This window comes from Thermobia domestica, chromosome 15, assembly GCF_964235325.1.
Source record: "Thermobia domestica chromosome 15, izTheDome1.hap1.1, whole genome shotgun sequence".
NCBI lineage: Eukaryota > Metazoa > Arthropoda > Insecta > Zygentoma > Lepismatidae > Thermobia > Thermobia domestica.
In genome coordinates, this window is record NC_137468.1 from 69,779,339 (window position 1) to 69,792,615 (window position 13,277).

The window sequence follows — 13,277 nt, forward strand, 5'->3', positions numbered from 1 at the left end:
TGTTTAGCTTTCCATACTTTTTCGGTCTCTGCATGATGCGTATTATTCTTTTCGTTTCCTTTGCATTAATTCCTATCTCTTTGATCTTAAAGTGAATGGATTTTCTGCAGATTTATCTCGTGGTTGTTTCTCTAAGTGATGCTCTCAGATAGTAATACTTTTTCCTCCAAATGGAGGAATATCCTGGCATGTTATGTTTTCGGGCACGTATTTGCTGTCATGTTGGTTGTCCAACTATCAGACATCGAGTGAAACTATTCTGCTACTGGAAAAAGCTATCATTTCTTATGTATCCAACCTCCAGTTTCTAGTGTCGCTGACTGTACCAGTAAATACTAAATCCTGACGGCAACATTTACTGTTTTCGCCATTTTCAATTATCTCTTTCAATTAAGAAAAAAAATAGTAGTTCAACAACTACTTGATAAACGTAGAAGATACGGCAGTTTACTCATATAATGAAGAAAATGTATGACATACGTACAATAGTTTCATTTAAAAAAATGTAATTAGTATAACCTAAGATATTCAGGAGCTAAATAGAAATTTCTGCCTCTCGAGATGGGATTTTTTAATATTTCAGGCTGGCACCACTGGTACTACCAACATGTAAAACTAGCAAACATGGGAACAGTCTACTGTAAGAAAGCAAAAATTAAGTAATACATTACATACGTTCTCTTTGAGGAATATATTTGCTTCATAAATATAACGAAACACTTAAATTTCGTGTAGTAGATAGGCTATATTGAGTATGTCTGAAAATAGGAACAAAATAAATGTAAAAAAGAAAAAAAACTTTTTCACACTCAAACTAACATGTACAGTTTGTTTGATAGTTATGTACACAGCACTAACGAAACCCTGTTACGTTGTCTTTGTGAAGTAAAATAATAGGTTATCGTACAGTATCAACTACGAGGTTTACAGAAAAGTTTTACTTTATGTTCTCGAAAACAACGCGTGAGGATTTACACTAAACCCAGTGTTCGAAGTGGGAAAAAAAAGTAGAGGCGGTACGTTTTATTGATTTTGACTCAACATACCGGCTATTTAGATATTGTCTTGATTACTGAAAAACCAGAGACGGTATGTCCTCATTACGTCATTACAGAAAAACCAGAGGCGGTATGGCATACACAGCATACCGTCTCAACTTGACCACTGACTAAACCATATAATTCTCTTCAGTTCAATGAGGTCGTATTTATAGATATTATGTTTCATTTTTTTTTTTTTTTTTTTTTTTTGTTAAACGCTAACAATATTGCAGAATTCTTGATTTATAAATTAATTTCCGAATTGAGAATCTTAATGTATACAGCTATTATCTCATTATTATTTCTCTAGATGTTTGAAGGGAATTCAACATATAATAGCATCATCATCATTATTTCTCATGATTAATAGTCAATTGCTGTGTTTTTGGATTCTCCTTCATGTCTTTCATTCCACCATGCCATCTATCACATGCCTCAGAATATAACTTCTTCCCAAACGATGTAGTAACTAATTTCGTTCGCTTTGGCTCTTTCTCATTGGTTTTCCGAATTAAAGATCTTTTCTAATCGCTTTTATGTATTGTCCGTGTTTCTGATCAGGAGAGTAAAGTTCTCTGCAATGACTGTTTTCTCTGTAATAGCAACCTACAAAATGTACTTTTCTCCTTGTTAAATGCTTCTTTCGCCGTTCTAATCAAATCAATTTTATTGATTTATTTCGCGTTCACACTTTATGTCTTAGCCAATAATACTACCTAGATATCTGAAACTAGCCATTTGTTCTTTTTATTACTTTCCTTTTTTTCCTAGTTGATAAAGACGGTTTCATTCCAGTTACCATTGCTTCTCACGGCTTTTCGCCAAGTTTTTCCAGAATCTAGTTTGATACACAGGCCTACTTGTATTTCCAGTTGCCATCATGGATAACTCTCATCATGGATCACGTATATATATATTACGTGATAGTATGCCCTTCGTATGCCACAGTGAAGAAATGGCAGCTGATTTTAAGAGCGGGAGAACCTCCACTGACACTCGATCAGGAAGGCTCGTGGAAGCACTAACTCAGGAGAACATTGACAAAGTGCATGAAATCATCACGAGGGGTTGGCGAATGATCATCAGGCAGATTGCTCAGACAGTGGACTTACCTACTGCAAGCGTTGACAAAATTGTCACCTAGCATCTGCGAATGAGCAAGGTTTCCGTGAGGTGAGTGCCAAAACTTTTGACACTTGATCAAAGCTCGCCAGACGCAATATTTCAAGGAACAACCTTCACCTCTTCAGGACAAATCCAGATGGGTTTTGCACTCAGTAGACCTAGATAAGACCTGCGTCCGCCATTACCAACCAGAATCTAGACAAAGTTCCAAGCAGTGGAAATACCCCTCATCCCGCTCCTTCCGAAGAAGGCCAAGTTAATGTGCCCTTAAATCGAAAAGAGATGGTTTCAGTTTTCTGGGATTCGGAATGGATAGTGATGATGGACTATCTTCCAAAGGGGGTGAACTGTGACTGTAGAGTACTATCCAGGTCTTCTACGACAGCTGTGTGATAATATTCGGCAGAAGCGTCATTTGAAACTGACAGCAGGTGTGCTTCTCCATCAAGACAATAACCCTAGCCACAGGTCAGTCATCGCAATTGCAGCAATTCACAATTGCGACTTCGGATGTTCCCCCACCCACCTCATTCGCCTGATTTGGCACCTTCTGACTTTCATATCTTTCGAAAGCTTAAAAAGAAGTTGGAAGGTACTCATTTTGACACTGACGTTATGCATGTCATAGTTGAAATTTTACACCCTTCGACAATTTTTTTTTTAAACCAAAGGCATTAACGCATTTGAACATCCAGGCAAAATGTGTTGAATTGTCAGGGGATTATATTGAAAAGTAACAACATTCATCAACTCTCCGTTGAGGGGGGCGCGGTGTCTCAGTGGTAGAGCGTTCACCTCCGGTGCTTGGGGTCCCTGAGTCGATCCCAGCTCGCGCCGTGTGGAATTTGTGGTGGACAAACATCGTACTCGTAAGTTTTCTCGGGGTTCTCCCATTTCCTCCCACTTTCTTCATTCCACCATTTCATTCATTTCTCATCTTCACCGTCTCCTTTAGCTTAACCGGCATAAACGTGGGACGTAAAACTTAAAGATTTCATTTCATTTTTTCAACTCTCCGTTGTTCCGTCCCTAGGTAGACAGAACTTTTGTAACAATTCTCATAACTTTTTGCTTAGAATCATTCAATCATTCATATTACCATTTTCCAAAGTATTGCTACATCCCCCGGAACAGCCTGCATATATACATCTGTAAACACACACACACACACACACACACACACACACATATATATATATATATATATATATATATATATATATATATAGAGAGAGAGAGAGAGAGAGAGAGAGAGAGAGAGAGGGAGAGAGGGAGAGGGAGAGACAGACAGACAGACAGACAGAGAGGAAAGGGTGGTAGTATGGAACGGGGTTGGAAAATGGGACACATGCGTATATCTGCGTATTACTGCATTCTATTGGTGGTGCTGTCGTACTATGTAGAAGGCTACTAGAAGTCCTAGAAGGCATCGAGCGCCAGTTGGTTAAGAAGTGTTGTTCTGGCAAGTCGGCATTAATTTATGCACGAGTGAAAACTTTTGTAGAGGAGGATTGCAACACAAATATCCTGATTAATACGTAAGTTGTAATGAATAATTCATGTGTGTTTCTGTACTACATAGTGGTGAGTTAAATGTAGTAGTAATGTGAATCCGATATTTTAATGGATAGGTTAGTGGTAGTGTGTTAAAATGTTATACACGTGAGGTGGTATTATGGGACACACAGGTAGGAGGTGTCCCATAATATAACATCTTCTTTTATTTCACAGGTTGCCACGCTGGTGTCTGTGGATATGACGATGGCTAAGTTAGGACCAGCGCTTAAGGGAGTTCGAAAGAAATGGGAAAAGAAACAAGAAATCAAAAACTGAATGTCCGATGTAAATTCACCCAGCCAGAGCAATCATCTGATTCCGACAACTCAGATATGTCAATATCTTCAGACGACACAGTTCTATCAATTCCAATTAAAGTTGAAACATGAATAAGTAATGCAGATGCTAAATGCATGTTTTGCGGCGTACAATAATTCAAACCCTGGTGAAGTATGGATTCGGTGTATTGTGTGTAGCAGATGGGCGCATGTGGAATGTTCTGCCTGCAGGCGATGTGTTTTCGTATGTGACAATGAGACTATATTGTGTCCCCCATTCACAGTCCTTCATGAAACACTTTCTCATCCTGGCAGAGTAGAAAACATTTATCTGCTTGATCTGTAGTTAAAACACCGAAATATAGTTCCATAAAGTTGCTACGTGCAGTTGCATTGCTTTATTTCGTCCACTGCAATCATTTGCTTACAAGTATTGTACATACGTGTATGTTTTAGTTACATGTATGATCTGCCTCATATTCTCGTGTCAGCGCTCGTGCAAGCAAATAGTACAACCGCTCCTACAGATTTGCTTTCATTGCAAATATGTCTAATTTGTGTGGTAGTTGCAAGAATGAAATTTCAGCCGTTAATCTGAAAGAAATTATTTCATGTACCGGTGGTTGTGATAATTATTTTCACGCCAAATGTACATCCTTGAAAAATGCTGAAAATATTCGAAAATTAGGAGCAAGAAAAGAACGGTGGAAGTGCAATGTGTACAAATCGGGCAATAGTGCGGATTGTACACTAAACCAAGATACTGACTTGAAGAAGCTAGTGCAGCAAGTGAGTGAAATTCATGCAAATATGCAAGTAAAAGATAATATTCGTGATCTAGAGAAAACCATAAATTTTCTATCGGACAAATTTGATGACTTTACTAAGGAAATTTGTGATCTAAAGACATCAGTTAATGATCTAACGAAAAAGTCGGAAACTTTGGAAACATAAAACAAAAAATTGAAAGAAGCAATTGGAACACTAGAGGACAAAGTAAGTGAACTAGAAGAAAAACAGTTAGATGAAACTATTGAAATAGTTGGAATTCCCGAGACAAAAGAAGAACAAACCCATGAAATGGTAATGAAAGTAGCGAAGGCAGCTGGAATAATAACAACAAGTGAAGATATACAAAAATCCTATAGACTGCCCACATCAAGAAGAGACAAGCCCAAAATAATTATAGCTAAACTTTCTTCAAAAGTAATTAGGGACAACTGGATTCAGAAGTTTCGAGATAAAAAGAGTTTATTAGCGTCAGAAGTCAAACCTGAGTTCCCAAACAATCGACTTTTTGTTAATGAACAATTAACACCAAACAATCGAAAAGTGCTATACGAAACAAAACAATTCGCCAGGAACAATGGTTTCCGATTTGTTTGGGTGCGTGATGGAAAAGTGCTTCTAAGGAAAGACGAAACATCCCGAGTGAAACATATCAAAAGGCTAGAAGATCTGCAAAACATGCAAAACTAAGTGGCTCAACAGGACTGTCAACTTAACTCAAGATGGAACAGGTAATTAATGAAATTTTCTTATACCAAAATATAGACACTAACATCTGTAGTAATATAGACTTTTTTAATGAATTATTTAGTGATAAAACATGAATCACGATTATCCAATTGAATATTAGAAGTGTTAGAAAAAATTTAGGTGAATTTTTAGTATTGTTACAAAATATTGCTATAAATGTAGATATAATTGTCTTAACAGAAATATGGAATAATGAAGCAACTTGTAACATTAACCTAAACGGATATCGCTGTTATTATACAAATAGGTCTTTAACACAAGCAGATGGAGTCATGATATTTGTAAACAAGCAAGTTGACATTGACACACGCCACTGGAATGCGCTTACATTTAAACAATGCAGAAGGTTGTAACATAATAGCTATATATCGCACTCCAAGTGGTGATGAGAAAGCATTTCTACAATCACTGAATGATGAGCTTAAAAATTCATCAACTTCCTCTTTGCTTTTAGGTGATGTCAATCTAGATATATTAAGTGACAAATACTATGAAAATATAAACACGTATTTAAACTTACTATCTAGTCATGGTTATGTTTCATGCATAAATAAACACACTAGAGTTACATAATATAGTAAGACTTGTATAGATCATATATTTTTAAGTACGAAAGTCCACTGAATGTCACATCAGCTGTGTTGCAAACAAGTATAACTGACCACTTTCTCACTAGTATAAATGTTTCCATTACAATGCAAAAGAGGGAAAAAATATATGAAACAACAATTATAGATTATACTTTATTAAATGAAGAATTGAAAAAATGTAACTGGAATCTGGTAATACACAGTAATTGTGTTAATACTGCAACTTCGAATTTCATCCAAATAATGCAAAATGGTATAAGTAATTCACGTATTAACAATAAAAATAATAAAAGTAAGTAGTAAATATCGCAAAATAAAACCATGGATAACAAAAGGATTAGTCAACTCTGTAAGAGAAAGAGATAGATTAAGTCGTTTAGTAATAAAAAACCAAAACGATTTAGAATTTAAGGAACATTACAGAAGGTATAGAAATAAACTTACACAATTAATAAAAGAAGTTAAAAATGACTACTATAGAAAACAAATTACATTATGTAATAACAATGTTAGTAAATTATGAAAGGTAATAACAGATATTATAGATAAAAATGACAAAAAGTATGTAGAAATTAATGAACTAAACACTAAAAATGATCTAGTAACGTTTGAACGTGATCCAATGTTAATAGTTGAAAGTTATAATGACCATTTTTCCAGTGTTGGCAAAAAAAAAAAAAAAAAAAAATAGTTAACAAAGAGATTGATGATAAAATAAATTTTAATTTTAATTCCCAAACTAAAGTAGTAAACTCTATATTCTTTACTCCAATCACTGAACAGGAAATTGAACGCTTCATAAATGAACTATCACCAAAAACAACATCTGGTATAGACGGATTATCAGCAAGTGTATTGAAACATGTGAAATCAAATATATTAAAACCTTTGCAGTATATCTTTAACCTAAGCTTAGAAACAGGTGTATTTCTTGATGATTTTAAGACTGCTGTAATAAAACCTAGACCCCTATATATAAAAAAGGCTCAAAGGCTGATCCTAATAACTATAGACCTATATCAATCCTCAGTAACTGTGAAAATGAAATCTCTGAGTTTTACGTCCCACGATTATGCCGGTTAGGCTAAAGGAGACGGTGATGATGAGTGATGAATGAAATGGTGGAATGAAGAAAGTGGGAGGAAACGGGAGAACCCCGAGAAAACCCACGCACATGGTGTTTGTCCACCACAAGGTTTACTTGGCGGGGGCTGGGATCGAACCCGGGACCCTAAGCACCAGAGGTGAACGCTCTACCACTGAGCCACCGCGGCCCCTCCTCAGTAACTGTGCCAAACTGTTAGAAAAATGTATGAAGAGAAGATTAGTTAATTTCCTTGAACAAAATAAATTATTTCCTTCAAATCAATATGGATTTCAAAAAGGTAAAAGTACATCAGATGCGGTATACAATTTAACAGAGATTGTTTGTAAAAATGTTGATAAAGCTGAAAAAGTAATTGCAGTTTTCCTAGACCTAGCTAAAGCATTCGACACAATATCACAAAAAATTCTCTTAAATAAACTAGAAAGATGTGGAATAAGGGGTATATCGCTATCTTGGTTTAACAGTTATTTGAAAGACAGAAAACAGGCCGTCCAAATAGGTAATTTTCAAAGCAATTATAAATAATAATTATATATAAATAATTATTTATATATAAAATAAGGAGTTCCTCAAGGAATTGTATTAGGTCCAATAATATTTTAATTTATATAAATGATTTGTGTAATTTAAAAATGGACGAGCATATACAGTCATTTGCTGATAACACCTCTCTTATATTTACTGGTAAAACATGGACAGATGTATTCAAGAAAACTGATGCAGAAATGATGAAAGTAAAACAATGACTTGATAATCATCAGTTAGTATTAAATGCTGAAAAAGCCAGGTATATAACGTTTTCACCAACTTTAACAGGACAGCCAAAAAACATGTCACTAAAATTACATTATTGACAAAATACTGAAAAATGTAACTGTTGTCCTCTTATTAGTGAAAATAAAGCAAAATACTTAGGTATATTTATTGATAAGCATCTAAAATGGTCTTCTCACATTACACATATCACCACAATACTAAGAAAATTATTATATAAATTTGTTCAGTTACGAAACATTGTAAGCATAAAAATATTACAAAGTGTATATTATGCTCTTGTAAATAGTATACTTACATATGGTATATTAATTTGGGGTGCTGCTTACCCTACTCATTTAAAACCTCTGATTGTTCAGCAAAATAATATTGTAAGAATATGTTTAAAAAAGGGACCTGAAAGTAGACTAGATAGACTCTATGACCAATTCTCAGTATTACCATTTTCAAAATTATATTTGCAGAAGATATTAATATATGTTAAAAAGAATAGAAACAAATGGGAAGTAATAAAAGATACGTATATAACCAGAAATGTGACAAACAAAAATTTAGAAATTAAAGCAACGAGTAAATCTATAACTCAATATCAAACATATTACAGAGCTCTGAAGATCTATAATGAACTTTCACTCCGAATCAAAGATGAAAGTAATTTCAAAACAAATACAAGGTTAATTTTACAGTGGTTAAAAGAATTAAAAAGTGTTTTAAAAAACGATTGTTAGCTAAAAGTAAGAATTATAAACCTCATACGTTACGATAAGAAAATAAATAAAACACGAAAATCAAGCTCACACACAAGCATTTGCTTGAGTGAGCCATTTTCTATCTTTTTTTATTTTTTGTATAAAAAATACAAAAAATTCGCAATATAGAAATAAGTGCATTGAAATAAGTTACCTGACACCGGATGCTAAACATGATTTCTGGAAGTCCGAAGTCCTGTCATCTCTGAATATTAATAAACTCTATTAATAATATTATTAATAATTAACTCTATTAATAAACTCTATTAATAAAGGGAATCTAGGAAGTCCGATTTCCTTTAGAGAAGTAATAGCACTTATAAGTAGAAAATTTACTTGTTAATTTCTGTAGCAGTTATTTTTTTTATTCTTTTATTTTATCCATTAATATTTTGTATATTGTTATTTTATAATTTAATATGTTTATGTATTTTTATATATATTCTTTAATATATTGGATATACCCAATATATTAATTTCCTTCTTTCTTTAAATAAATAAAATAAATAAATAAATATTACCACCTCTTTCTGCAGGATGTACATTTTGAAGCATGTTTAATTTTTTATTGTATACTCCTGGTATTTTGCGATTTTCAAAGTGGAACTTTTCGTATATGATGCTCAGACATACGACAATAGGACCTTACTTAAATCAATACATTTTCCCTTAATACTTCCGATTTCTGCCAAGGAATAAAAGACTGTCCCATACTACCACCTTCTCCTCTCTCTCTTAAGCGCGGATCCAATGAATCCAAGCTGGGATCCAATAATGCAAATACCGCTTTTAGAACAAACATGGATCATTCTATATTCAACGCACCATTCAGTGAGACGAACGAGGAAATTGTGAAGTTACTGTTCTAAAACCAGCTATAGGTTCAAGTCGAAGGAAAGAAAGGGTCAGGGAGCAATTTGAAATTCATCCTGATGCTTCTCGGACCACTTGTGAACACATTTGGCTATATATATTGGTTCACTGTCACCCTGGAAGACTGTGTCATTGAATGGAAGCATCGCTTCAACCATAGGATCAGGGGCGTCATTTAGGGAGGGCAGGAGGGGGCAATTGCCCCCCCCCAATAGTTTGAGAAATTCATATACTTTAATCGATTGTCTACTAATATACTAGTACAAAATGTGAAAGTCTTATGTCGGTGGTGCTCTTGCCCCCTCCCTCAAGCGAAGTCTGAAATGACGCCCCTGCATAGGATGCGCCTGGTCATTTAAAGTATTCATAACAGCTTATATCCTTTGAAAGTATTGTAATAATTAGACCAACAGAATACCATGAAATTGCCGTCCACAGTCCACACTAGTACAGAACCGCCACTATGTTTAATAGTAGAAAGTGTGCACCCCGGAGAATAAGCTTCTTTGTGAGTTCTATGTTCTCGACGTGAATGTCGGTGATCAGAGGTTTCGAAATCGCGACCACGGTTGCAGACGTTAAGGTTATGCAGTTCTCGTAGGGCTGTGATTATAGAAAGAAGTCGTTGTAGATGCTGATTGAGTTCTACAATCGCACTAGCTTTATGGTTCTTTAAGGAAAATCCTCTTTGGTGTTCAGCGACCCCTCTCACCTAGGCTTCGTTTCCGTTCACTGCTCTTTCCTCTGGTGATATTGAGTTGTTGTCCTTGAGACTTATATTTCTTCTACAGGAAGTAATATTCATAAATATGAATTGCGCATTTTTCTCATTATTATGTACAACGATTTCTAAAACATGCAAATTTGATACAGAAATCGCAAGTACTACATCTATAACTTCTATTGCTACAGAGGAACAAGATCAGAGATAGAACGTATTACTCAGACACTGAATCCATACCAGAAAGGCATTACTCACTTTATCTTTTCGCTTTATAGAGATCAATATTGAAACTACAAGTAACAGTAAATTTCTACGACTTCCGGTTTTAGTAGAGACATACGGATTAACATTATATCTTTACTACAGACGCTGAATCGATTAAAAAAAATCTTGCCGCTATATATCAGGTCGTCTAAAAGTATTTTGCCTCTTGCACACAAAAAGGTGTCGTCATGTCACCTTCTTGTGTGCAAGAGCGTCGTGTCAAAAAACTCAGGGTACATGACTCGCAGCAAGTTAGGCTTTACATCAGTGTTGCCACATTTGGTACAAATGTATCAAATTCAGGCATTTTTGGCTTTCATCGGCCCGTTGGTACCACGCTGGTATTTTCAGCCCATTTTGTAAAAAAGTTGGTACAATTCTACCTAACTCAGCACCATTTAACAAATACTTGACACATTTTCAAAAGTGTCATATGTTTTCTGTTTCTGTATGTGTATTATGCGTATGTGTGCTGCACTAGTTAGAAATAATAAATACCATTATGACTTATGTCTTTGAGGGAAATTCTTGGACCCTGGACCGGTTTTACATTTTTTACAAATGTCAGTTTACTTAACTTATATTCTTCTTACAGTCAATTATCCTCCTTCGGTCGTGAAATAAGCGAGAATAAAGTGCAATAATTTATATTTTAAAATTATATTATAACGAATGTTTACACACGAACTCGGAGAGATAACTGATTTGTTCCTCGTTTTATATATTATTTCATATATGACCATAATACCGTTTTGGTTTATTGGTCATTTTGAAATAGAGGTGCGTTCAGTTTCCTTACAATACATATCGAAGATGATAATTGTTTTCCCTTTTAATTTGCGGCCTCTGTTATACTTCCTACATGCGAGAAAAGTTTCGGGGTCCTCCTATTTGGATGTTTTTAAAACAATTTTTAAAAGAGCACTTTCTTGATATCTACTCTTGAAAAATTGGGGAGGGGGAGTATTCTAGAACTTTACCTCTTTTAGTTTCGTGTTATAGACCCATGTATTACACTGGTATAAAATAATGAATTCAGCCCTTTTTGTTTCAATTTGGTACTATTTCCATCCCACTCCAGAGTTAGGACTGTGGCAACACTGCTTTACATCAGTTGAGGAGTGACAGTTGAAACTATTAGATGTGCAAAAAAACGTTAGAATTCTTATAATCACACGTAAAGTATTACAGCAGTGAAGATAAACGAACTTTTCCCAAAACTTAGTTACTTCTGAGAAGAAATTTGTACTATTTATTGGAAAGATACGAGTACTAATGGGGTCAGTCAGGCACGTAGCCAAGGGGTGGGTCCAGGGGGTCCGGACCTCCCCCCCTTCAAGACCAGAAATTAAAGAAAAATTAATGAAGGATGAATCAAAAAGAAACGAGAAATAGGAAGAATCAGCATTAAAAATAAAAAGCGAAAAATAAAAATAATTTTTCATCATCGCTTCTTTGTAGACCAAACAAGTTATTTCAGAAACGGTTTTCAACTGCTCCTTTAACTTGTCATTTGGAACAGACAGTAGTTGACGGAATAATAGAAAGAAAACGTTATGTGGAAAGCAAGTTCTGTTAACATTTTACTCAACAGAGAAAGGAACGCAGATATTATATAATATTTTACATTATTGGATACGTACTTTTTTTTTTTAATAGTTGAGGTCATAATAAAAGGAAAATTGTTATAGGCCTATATGAATGAACAGAAGAAGAAATGTAGATATTGTAAAATCTTCTAAAATCTTTTTAATATTCTTTTATTCGAGATTTCTTCATAGTTTGCTACTAAAATACTTACTAGCATGTCCTCATTTTCTTGTCCTAACAAACCAATATGTGTTGCTAGTAAAATAGTTTAGATTGATCAAGCTCCTGGTGTGATAACCACAATATTTCATGTCACACGCTCCCCCTCCCATTGCGAAATCCAGACTAAACGAACCAATGTATGTTACCAATAAAATAGTTTAGAATAATCGAACTCTGGTGTGACAACCACAGTATTTCATGTCTCGGACCCTCCCTATTACGAAATCCTGGCTACGTGCCTGGGTCAGTTGTCACTTTTGTGGCCTTAGGTCTCTGGCTCAGGGGCAGGTGCATAGGACCACCCTTTCTTAGTTTTGGGAATGGGTATGTTCCAGGGGCGCCCGAAGAAAATTTTCAAGGGGGCATCTCCCTGGTTGCTATATTACGTTTGGTACTTTTTATTTGTATTAAGAAAATCGTAAGACATTTAGAAATATACGTTATACATTTTCGTTAGCCAGGGTAAAAATTGTCCCAAATTCAAAATTTAGAAGTTTTGAGCCTATTTTATTCCCTTTAATGAACGTTTATCATGTTATGTCCTCATATAGCTGAGCACAGGGATTTATTCTCTTTCATAGGACTATAACCGCTACCAGGTTATAGAATGATTTTTTGTGGACGCCCTGTATGTTTCGTAAAGACTGTGATTATTATTTTCGATTTATACTTTATTCTGCAACGCACATAAGTTCTTTCTTTGGTGGGAATTGCTTTTTTCCCACACAATTGGACAAAGAAGTCTTTCATCGTTTTCTCATATATATATTTAAAACATTGATTTTGCTGAGAACATTTCACTTAGTGACTAACCATTTCAGTGTTTCTCCCTGACTCATTATAT